The 11,461-nt window shown below is 34.0% G+C and overlaps 1 pseudogene; it reads left to right on the forward strand.

The window, feature by feature from the left end:
- Positions 1 to 6,390: 6,390 nt before the first annotated feature.
- On the forward strand, positions 6,391 to 11,228 carry LOC132059859 (heat shock protein 83-like; annotated as a pseudogene).
- The last annotated feature ends 233 nt before the right edge of the window (positions 11,229 to 11,461 follow it).

Genomic DNA, 11,461 nt, shown 5'->3' on the forward strand with positions numbered 1-11,461 from the left:
GACATAAATCAAAATTAGTCGGATCTCAAAACAGGTACCAACGAAGAATGAGACAAACCAAAAAATAAAATAGAAATCATAGCATGTGCATATGCATATGCAAATACTGCAACAACATTGTGTTTGTGACCCCTTAGTCTAAAAGAGCAAAATGTCGACAAACCATACTGTAGTTGTCCACCTTTTATTTGCGTAAATGAGCTTATATAAATGTTTTGTTTGGTAAGAGTTACAGTGTTACACTAAGGGGTCCTTTGGTTTGAAGACAAGTTATGCATAGATTATAATGCAGATGTTATGTTGAATATTTTCCAGAAAAAGAAAATAATAAATTTGAATAATGTCAGGCCATTTTTGTTATTTTATCTTGATCCATATATTTATTACTAGTACCCGTATTCTTATTTCACATTCAATTATACATACAATAATACATCAATTCCTACATAAATTACGCAAAATTTTAAAAAAAATCCAAACAATATATATAACAGTACGAAGTTTTATGCGGTGATTAAATTTCTTTTTCCAACAACCAAATAAACTCTTACAGTGGACACATATATTAATACATTATTTTCAGGTTATCACACCAAATTTGATAAGAAAAGTTATCTATTATAGGCTACTTAACCTGATATCGTTTACCTTCTTTATATTATCAGTGCACATAATATAAATTTGTTCCCTCGCGAGTGCTTTATGTTCTATACACTGATAATATAAGATTATGTGAACTATGAAGTGTTACTATATATAACAAATGACTACTACTGGATAAGCACATGAAAATGGAATAGAATCATTTCTAGGATTTAGTCATGGACCCATCTTGTTATTCAAATTAATCAATAAATTACTTATCCAAATGTGATTATGTTACGTTTGTTTACTCCTACATCTCCCCCACAAGAGAAAAATGGTCTTGTCCTTAAGTCATTCAGTTAAATGCGCCTTAACAACTATGAAAAATCATTATCATTTTCCATGTGAATTTTGTAGTCTTATTGACCCTTAATTTGGATTTTCTTTCCTTGGAAGCTGGCTATCTCCATCTAATCTAAACCTCCTCCTCCTTTTTGTCGTGTTTCAGTTATATACATCGACAATGTAGATAATTTCTTATATCATAAAGTTGCCCAACGGATATAGATAATTTTTTCCTTAAAGTGTGAGATTTATAATCTTGAAAGTAAGACAAATTACCTATTGCAATAAGTAATTAACGATAATCTTATGATGTAAACATTCCTTATACTGATAGTTTACATAACTTAATTAACTCTTTTATCTTTTGCTGAAAGTAAGTTTTTAAGTTAAAATGCTAAATAAGGGCTTGTCTAAGTCTATGCCTCATGTAGGAAGTTTTTTTTACCCCAAAAAAGCATGCTCCCTAATCATGGACATGATTTAACTTTCTTTCCAATATTAACGAAGAATATTAGCTAAGAGTTTGATAAAAATTCACAGTTTACACCAAATTAAATATTTAATATTAAGAATCGATAGATTAAAAAGAAAATGCATATCACTTAACTATCGCAAATTGTTAATAAGCATATATATATGCAAGACCTATATTTTATACTTATTGACTTGATGTAATATTTGGGTACGCGTAATTTTTACGGTCAACAGCTGTGGGTCATATTATCATGTGAGATGTTGTTTTGATGATTATCATGCATGTCGTACACCTGTCCAAAAAAGTGCAAGTAAACTAATGTAATTAGCATTCTCATGCATTAACTTTCAAATTATGGAACTCACATGCATCCCTTGACCACCAAACAGCTTAATTACTTTAATTTATTATTATTTCAAATGTACTATTTCTAACAATTTTAAGTTTTTACATTAAATGATCACACACTTCAAAACGCTAATAAAGGAATTAAGCTCGCATGTAAGGAGATATGTTGAAAACATAATTAAGTAAATATAAGTGTGTCATCTCTAATTCTCTATTAATTTAAACTTTGAGATAAGGTGATCACACACTTCAAGATACTACTAGATGAGTAGACATATGCTTATCAAAAAAGATTTTTCACATGCTTAGCTCATCATAAAAAAATCAAGCTCGCACAGGAGGACGCATTTCAAAGATGTAGTTAGGACGCATTTCAAAGATATAGTTTTGACTAAATATAACTGTGTTAGTATTGAGTCAGAAAGCAAGCCCCAAGAAGGATCCAAATGAAGGGGCAATTTGCACGATTGTCCTTATTCGGAGCTGGTCTTTAATTTTGCCCTCCAAATTGCTGGTCTATAATTTTTGCTCTTCACCTAAAATATATCGAGGTTTGGGTTAGAACTCAAGCTTAGTCAAAAAAAAAATCTCAAGGAAGATTTTCGTAGCAAAATTAAGCCTATTCGGGTAAAAGTTAGGCCTTGTAGAATTCCAGCAAAGTAAAAAAAAAAAATCTGTCTTGCAAACTTTTGCCTTAAGGCAGAATGTGCATTAAAAATTTTGTCTTATAAGGCAGACTTTTCGCGAAGCCTTGCCTTACGAAATTGGTTTCTTTTTTACTGAGCCGGGATTCGAAGCCAGAACTTCAAAAAAAATTCGGTCACTTTTTTAAATGAAGGACAAAAATTAAAGACCAACGCGTTTGAAGGTCAATCCGTGGAAAAAAATGCAAATGAATAGCAATGTATAAAAGCCCAAAGCCGGTCCGATAAACTAATAGAAATGTGGGAGAAGCAAGTCAGGCCCATTCGTTTTACCAGCCTAGACCAGCAAACATTGGGCCTAGTTTGTTGCTAAACTTGTTTCAGGAGAACTCTGGGTTGATTTACATAAATGTCCCATTTTTAGGAAATCATCTAGATTTTGTCTCTATTTTTAAAAGTTATACAAATATAGTCTTCAAAACTACTCTTTCCAACAACTTTAGGCTCGAGTCATGTTTGTTAGAGTAGTATATATATTGCTCAACCTTTCAGATAAAACATTAGATTATCGTCTATTGATAATAACTATAAAAATTTACAAATTTTGAGAAACTTTATGTTAAGAGATTATTAAGAGATGCCACTTTTAGTGGACCTCACTTACTCAGCCACCTGCTCTATCCCTTTAATTTTAGCAAAACACCTCTACAGTATAATTTTTAGATATTCTGTCACTGTATAGCTTTTTCTGCTGTCAACTTTTTGTTTTATTTAACTTTTACTGAGATAAAATGTCTGCTTTGTTTGAGTTTCATGTTATAATGATACGTCTTCTCTATTGTAAAAAATGATTTACCCGATTATTTGATTTAGTTCAAATTAAGTGATGTAATAATGCATTTGCTGAAGTTCAATTGAATTTCAGAGACTTAATGAAGTCGATATTCTAATAAAATATACTCGACTAATTGAATTTTTTTTGCTTTTAGAGTAGCAACAGAATTTGATCTTTTTGGTTCAATACCAAAAAGGTGTTATTCTTAGGAGTTTTGACTATTAAAACAGTTCATTTTAATTAGTGGTATCTATTGGAACAGTATAAATATGTGCCTCGGAATAAGAGTTGGTTGGCAGTTCAAACCTCATAGGAAATTGAAGAGAGGCCTTTCGGTTCGTTCAAAGGGACTAGGGATGAGCCATTACAGACAGTCTGATGCTTCTGAAGTTCGCTCATATCGAATTGTCCAAAAGCTGATCGTGGTAATTGAGGCACGTACAACAAATTGAAACAATATAAAAATGTGCCTCGGGATTTGAGGTAACTATTTAAAATTAGCTCAATGGGTCAGATTTGCCCGTAAATAAAAATTCCAACTATTTCTTCAGGCAAAATTTAACCCATTGAATTAACATGAACAAAATTAAAAAGTAATCTAAATAAATAAAGCATATTTTTTATGATGAAAAGAAAATTATTATTGGGCCCGTGGTCAGCACGGGCTACATTTTTTTGCGTGGATTGTCCTGTTTTTTGGGTAGTCTTTAATTTTTGGCCTTCAAATTGATGGTCTTTAATATTTGTCCTTCGCTTAACACCCAGAAGTCCTGGGTTTGAACTCAGGCTCAGTAAAAAAAAAAAAAAAAAAAAAAAATCGCAAGCCATAAGTTGGGATTCGCAAGCCAACTTATGCCTTAAGGCAGAATTTTGCCTAGGCAAACTTTTACCCAAAGTTAGGCTTAAAGGCAGAGGTTTGCAAAATTCCAACAATTTTTTTTTTCCGCCTTAAGGCAGAGTTTGAAACCCAGGGGTCCAACTTATGCCCTGCGAATCCCAACTTATGCCTTGCGATTATTTTTTTTTAAATTTTTGACAGAGCGGGGGTTCGAACCTGGAACCAAGAGGCTTGTAGCGAAGGGAAAAATTAAAGACCACTGATTTGAGGGGTAAAAATTAAAGACCACCCCCAGCGAAGGGCAATCCTGCAAATTGCCCCACGGGCTACTCTTAACTAGTGATCAGAATAAATACAAACAATAAAGGGAAAATGACCTAATAATACCACCTAAGACACTATATTACAAAACATAAGGATACTTTTCTTTATTTACAAAACATAATAACTCAATGGCAAACTTACAGATATAACTATCTTCTATGAGGATCTTACCATTAGTAGCTACCATTTTCCAAATTATAATTCGTAGCTTACTTTTAAGCAAAAGCCTTTTATTTTGCGTGTATTTGTGTATTCGCGTGTATTTGGGCAAGACTTTCCCCTTCCCGCCCAGGTTCGAACCCAGCCAACAAGATCACTTTTCTTACATATTTTTCCTAGCTTCTTCTCCTTGTATTTGAACCTGGCCAAATACACTCAGGCCAAATACATATAGATACAAATATGAGTCAAATGCATATAGATACAAATATGAGCCAAACACATATGGCTAAATATACTCAAATACAAGGAGAAAAAGCTAGGAAAAATATGTAAGAAAAGAAATGTTGTTGGCCAGGTTCAAAAGAAATGTTGTTGGCCAGGTTCAAACCTGGGCGGCAGAGTGAGAGCCTAGCCCAATAACCACTTCAGCCACTCCAACTTTATGTATTTTGTTGTAGCTACGAATGATAATTTACAAATTACTGTAGCTACTAAATATAAATAAATTAAAAGGTAGTTATTATCAATAATTACCTCTTAGAAGAAGCTACATCAAATAAAAATTCCTAACTTAATTACAAATCATGCTAGATTTAGAAATTTAAAAGCCCACCTTTCCTTGCCCTTTTACTAGCCGCCACCCTTCCCTTGCCCTTTTCTCAGCCGCCACCCTTCCCTTCCCCTTCTACTCAACCCTTGCTTCAAATCTAGGAATTACAACAGGTGCCTATGTTCAGCTATATTAGAACCTCGACAAAGACAATCGCAAGAAGAAGGAAATATAGTTTTTAACTGGTATTCAAATGTTGGAAGTGGCAGCAATAGAGTTTTCCAAAGAAGAATGTTTTAATTAGTATCGATAGCTGCTCTTTTTCTGATCTATTTTCTCTCCGTGCATTTAACAATAAGAAAATTTGTAGTACTATTAAGATTGTATGAAAGTTGTATACAATGTTGTTATAGTTGTATTAAGTTTCATCCGAATTTCAAAGCGAGATGCAAAATTGTATCAAACTGTATGAATATTGTATGAAAGTTGTATAAAATGTTTTTTTATAGTTGTATTAAATTTTCAAAAACCTAACATGAACTTTATACAAAATTTTATACACTTATAGACATATTTCATACTATTTTAATACCGTTTTCATACACGAAAAATGTGAAAATTCTAAGCCTTGAGCCAGATATACATATTTCATACACAAAATTTTGAGCGAAATTTTTAAGCCTTGAGTGAGATATACATATTTCATACACAAAATATTGAGCGAAACTTTAAGCCTTGAGCGAGTTATACACATTTCATGCACAAAATCTTGAGCGAAATTTTTTAGTCTTGAATGAAAATTTTCGTATATGTTTTGTAAGAAATCTATCGTTATATTTTGTAAACTGAAAAGTACCATCATATTTTATAAATATATCTTATTTTTATGTATATATACGTCATTCTCCCAACAAGTAATCAGAATAACAAAAACAATTAAACATAATGAAAGGGTAAAACAGTTAAAGCATCAAAACAGAAAAAAACCGCGAGAATTAAAAAGAGAATAATATTCAGAAGCGCGAAGTTAGAGATTAATGTTCACCATATTTCCAAATGTCTCCAAATTCTTCTTGAGAATCCACTCAAACAAATTTAAAATAATAATAATAATAATAATAATAATAATCACCACCTCCATATAAATACCCCTTTCTTCCATTTTATCATCATGTTAAGAAAAAGAAAAAAAAAACCAAAATTCTCACTTAAAAAAAATAAAATAAAATAAAACACTTTAATACAACGAAGTATCCATTAGTGGAATAAATGGCGGACGTACATATGGGAGAAACTGAGATTTTTGCTTTTCAAGCAGAAATCAACCAGCTTTTGAGTTTAATTATCAATACTTTTTATAGTAATAAGGAGATCTTCTTACGGGAATTAATCAGCAATTCCTCTGATATAAGTTTTAGTTTACATTTTATCTCTTTGTTTATGAGTGTAGATTTGGATTTCTTTTTTCAGAAAGAAAATATTGGCAGTCTTGGGACCGAGGGAATTTTAAGTTTATGGGTTCCGAATCTTTGAGTTTATTATCATTTTATCTAAAAGCAAAAACAAATCTAGAAGTTTAAGTATATGCATGGGTTTTAAACCTCTTAACTGTTGTGTTATCACTTAAAAAAAAAAAAAAATCATCTAAAAGCGGAGACTGTGTGATACGGAAATTGAGTAATCACGTAAAAGAAATGGGGTCATCTCATCTAAAAGCGGAGATGGAGCTAAGTTGATAGGTTTTGAACCTCTAACAAATATTTAATCATGTTAAAAGTGTGGTCGTTTCATCGGAAAGCAGATAAGGCGTTAGATTTTAAGTTTATGGGTTTTGAACCTCTAACTATTATTTTATCATGTTAAAAGAAGTATGGCTTTTCATCTAAAAGCATAAAAAAGTGGAAGTAGGATTTTAAGTTTATGGGTTCTGAACTTCTAACTGCTCTGTTATCTAGGATTTTAACTGCTCTATTATTTAAGATTTTAAGTTTATGGGTTCTGAACTTCTAAGTGCTTTGTTATCACGTTAGTGTGGTCATTTCATCTATGCATGTCAAGTGGACTTCTTAGCACAAATATAGATTTTCATGCCAAAGCTATGAATTTTTGGCAAAACTGTTGCTATACTCCTGTCTAAAAGATTCTTAAGTTTTAAGATACTATATACTATAATTTTATTTTTATTTATTTAATTATGTTTTAATTTGATCGGTTTGTTTGAACGTGGATTTGAGTTTTTATTTGTTTAGGCTGAATTTGTTGATTTTTTTTGGGTGGAATTTGTGTAGGCGTTGGATAAAATTCAGTTTGAGAGCTTGACGGATAAGAGCAAGCTTGATGCTCAGCCTGAACTTTTCATTAGGATTGTTCCTGATAAGGTGAATAAGACGCTCTCCATCATCGACAGTGGTATCGGTATGACAAAAGGGGGTATGTTTCATAAATAAGAAGTCCATGTATACAAGTATATACAGTTGACTATATATATATATATATATATATATATATATATATATATATATATATATATATATATATATATATATATATATATATCTCCTGTGGTTTGTGTGGTTTGCACGGGAGCGGGGTTTACGCGCGCGCACTCGAAGGGTAGCGGCTGCGGGTTCCCTTGTCATCAAGAAATATATATATATATATATATATATATATATATATATATATATATATATATTTGCTTAGTAGAATGATACTATTTCATACATTTTGACTAATATATACTTTTCCGGTTCCAATCTATTTGACATGTTTGTGGGGGTTAAGAAAAAAATGAAAGATTCCTGAAACTTATGGTCTTAAACCTTGACATAGCGCTTTGAAACTTCTGGCCTTAAACATGTCAATGATAACCATTTGTGTGGGGCTGTAAAACTTTCTCATTGAAGTGTAAAGGTAAGTGTTTTTAAATGTAAAAGTGTGTCAATTTTTTTTTGGAATGGGGAACGGACTGATAAGAAAATAGTGTCACTTAAACTGGAACGATACGAAGGGAGTATTTGTTGAGATACACAAGACCTGAAAAACCACATAGACATTGTGTCTAAAAATTGGATCATGAAATTGCGATTATGTGTTGATTTTAGTACCTGTCTATGTTGGAAACTAGGCAGATGAATGATGCTAGATTTTTTTTTTTTAATATTCAGTTTCTCTAAAAACTTCATGAAATTGAGCTGATTGGTGACTCTTATCTAATTTGTTGCTTCTTTTCTGTTTAGAAACAGAGGTGGTAGGCCTATTCACTTTTTCTTTTTTCTGGTTTCTTCATGTTGCATTACCTCGCTGAATAAATTGCCTTCAACTGAGTGAAATTTCAACTTAAATTTAATGTCATTGATGTGTAGTTGTTATGATAGAACTCTGGTGAATTGGTCGTGTCATGTTATGATCTCAACAACATATTTAAGGAAAAAATTAATTGAAGTATTGATTATGTTTTTGTAAACCGATTTGCTGAACAATTTGGGAACGATCGCAAGGTCAGGAACGAAGGAGTTCATGGAGGCATTGCAGGCAGGAGCTGATGTTAGTATGATTGGACAGTTCGGTGTTGGTTTCTACTCCTCCTATCTTGTGGCTGAGAAAGTCGTGGTGACGACCAAGCACAATGACGATGAGCAGTATGTGTGGGAGTTACAGGCTGGTGAACCGTCCACCGTCACTCGCAATATCAATGGAAAGCCACTTGGGAGAGGTACCAAGATCACCCTCTACTTGAAGGAAGATCAGGTACCTATATGCGACAGCTTTTTTTTTTTTTTTTGTTTCTGGTGTAAATGCTGATTCTTCCTATAGCTTTTCGCGTCGTAGAGGGACCTATATGCTTAACATGTACTACTCGTTATATAGTAAAATTTCCAGTTGGTCACGATTGAATTTGAATCAATATAAAGCTTAGTAGATAGTGAGTCTTGGTTCTGAATAGTCCATGAAATTTGTTGGCTTTTGGTGTGTTGAGATCATTTTTCTCAAGCAAATATGTGTTTTTGTACTTTATGCAGGTGGAATATTTGGAAGAGAGGAGAATAAAGGATCTTGTGAAGAAACACTCCGAGTTCATTAGCTATCCGATTTACCTGTGGACCGAGAAGACAACTGAGAAGGAGGTAAGTGATGATGAAGACGAGGAAGGCAAAAAGGAAGAAGAAGGCGACCTAGAAGTGGTGGACAAGGATAAAGAGAAGGAGAAGATTAAGGAAGTGACTCACGAATGGGAGCTAATCAACAAGCAAAAAGCCCCATTTGGCTCCGCAAGCCTGAAGAAGTTACTGAAGAAGAGTATTGCTCTTTCTACAACAGCCTAACGAACGATTGGGAGGACCCGTTGCACTGGAAACTTTTCTCTGTCGAGGGTCAGCTCGAGTTCAGGGCGATCCTTTTTGTTCCGAAGCGAGCTCCCTTTGATCTTTTTGATACGAGGAAGACGCTCAACAACATTAAGCTCTATGTCAGGAGAGTCTTTATCATGGACAACTGCGAAGAACTCATGCCCGAGTACCTCGGATTCGTCAAGGTCGTGGTGGATTCTGATGACCTGCTGCTTAACATTTCGCGCGAGATGCTTCAACATAACAAGATCTTGAAAGTCATAAGGAAGAATCCCGTGAAGAAGTGCATCGAGATGTTCTTTGAAATCTCCGAGAACAAAAAGGATTACACCAAATTTTATGAGGCATTCTCCAAGAACATCAAGCTAGGCATCCATGAAGACAGCCAAAACAGAGCTAAATTTGCTGATCTCCTCCGGTTCCCTCGACAAAGAGAGGAGACGAAATGACTAGCTTGAAGGACTACGTCACGAGGATGAAAGAGGGACAAAAGGACATCTACTACATCACGGGCGAAAGCAAGAAAGCCGTTGAAAACTCTCCGTTCCTCGAAAAGCTCAAGAAGAGAGGATACGAGGTCCTCTTCGTGGTCGATGCAATCGACGAGTACATGGTCTGGCAATTGAAAGAATACGACGCGAAGAAACTTGTATCCGCCACGAAAGAAGGGTTGAAACTCGAAGAGGCAGAAGAAGAGAAGCAGAAAAAGGAAGAAAAAAAGAAGTCTTTTGAGAACTTATGCAAAGTCATCAAAGACATTCTTGGAGACAAGGTAGAAAAAGTGACTGTTTCTGATAGAATTGTGGATTCTCCTTGTGTCTTAGTGACTGGAGAGTACGGCTGGACGGCTAACATGGAGAGGATTATGAAAGCACAGGTAAAGGAAAATATTCATTCAAAATCTCAATAAATTTTTAATACTTCTCTACTTTATCTCTGCTATTTTTCTACTACATGAAAATAACTAGCAACACCCCTAATTATAATATTGCAAAACCTAATTTAGCTAGGAACTAGAAAACCTATTCCTATATTATTTTGACTGCATATCCTAGTTAGATATGAAATCTAAACAAATTTGGTTTCCTACTCTAACTTTGAATTATTCTTTCAACAACAGGCGTTACGGGACAGCAGCATGAGCGCGTATATGTCGAGCAAGAAGACGATGGAAGTCAAGCCGGACAATGGCATAATGGAGGAGCTGAGAAAGAGAGCTGAGGTTGACAAGAATGATAAGTCTGTTAAGGATTTGGTACTACTTCTGTATGAAACTGCACTGTTGACGTCCAGTTTTAGCCTTGATGATCCGAATACGTTTGCTGGAAGGATTCATAGGATGTTGAAGTTGGGACTTAGGACCGAGGAAGATGATGAGGTTGGTGGAGATGATAATGAAATGCCTGCACTAGAAGAAGAAGAGGGTAATGAAGAAAGTAAGATGGAGGAAGTTGACTGAAGAAATTCAACATCAACTGGTAGAAGTACGTTTAGGTATATATTATATTAGGTTGGCCAGTTGGGGTTTAGGTATATATTATATTAGGTTGGCTAGTTGGTTTTTGTGGGTTTCTATTTAGCTGTTTGGCTTTACTTTTCTGTTGGCTCTGTTGTTCATACTTGCATCAGTATAGGCTACCTATGTCATAGCTCCTCGGATAGCGGTATTTTCCCGGACTGTGTGTGAACGTAGAAGTACTTCGTGTATTTGGGTTTTGTTTAGCTGTTTGCCTTTGTCTCTTTCTCACTTTTTTTCTTTTTTCATTTTTTTTTTGTTGGCTCTGTTGTCCAGTGCGGTATTTCCTCGAACTCTATGTGAATGTAGAATGCTTTGTGTATCTGGTTGTTTTTCATGTGTCTGATGTAAGCTTTTGGCTGTTAAATATAGTTCTCCCTATCCAATTTCTGTCCATTCTTTCATATTTATCATTTGACTCGAATTTTTTTAAAACATTTTATTTTATTCTGAATTCTGGTGAACCACAAAAATCCAAGAAAAATAGTTG

This window comes from Lycium ferocissimum, chromosome 1, assembly GCF_029784015.1.
Source record: "Lycium ferocissimum isolate CSIRO_LF1 chromosome 1, AGI_CSIRO_Lferr_CH_V1, whole genome shotgun sequence".
Taxonomy (NCBI): domain Eukaryota; kingdom Viridiplantae; phylum Streptophyta; class Magnoliopsida; order Solanales; family Solanaceae; genus Lycium; species Lycium ferocissimum.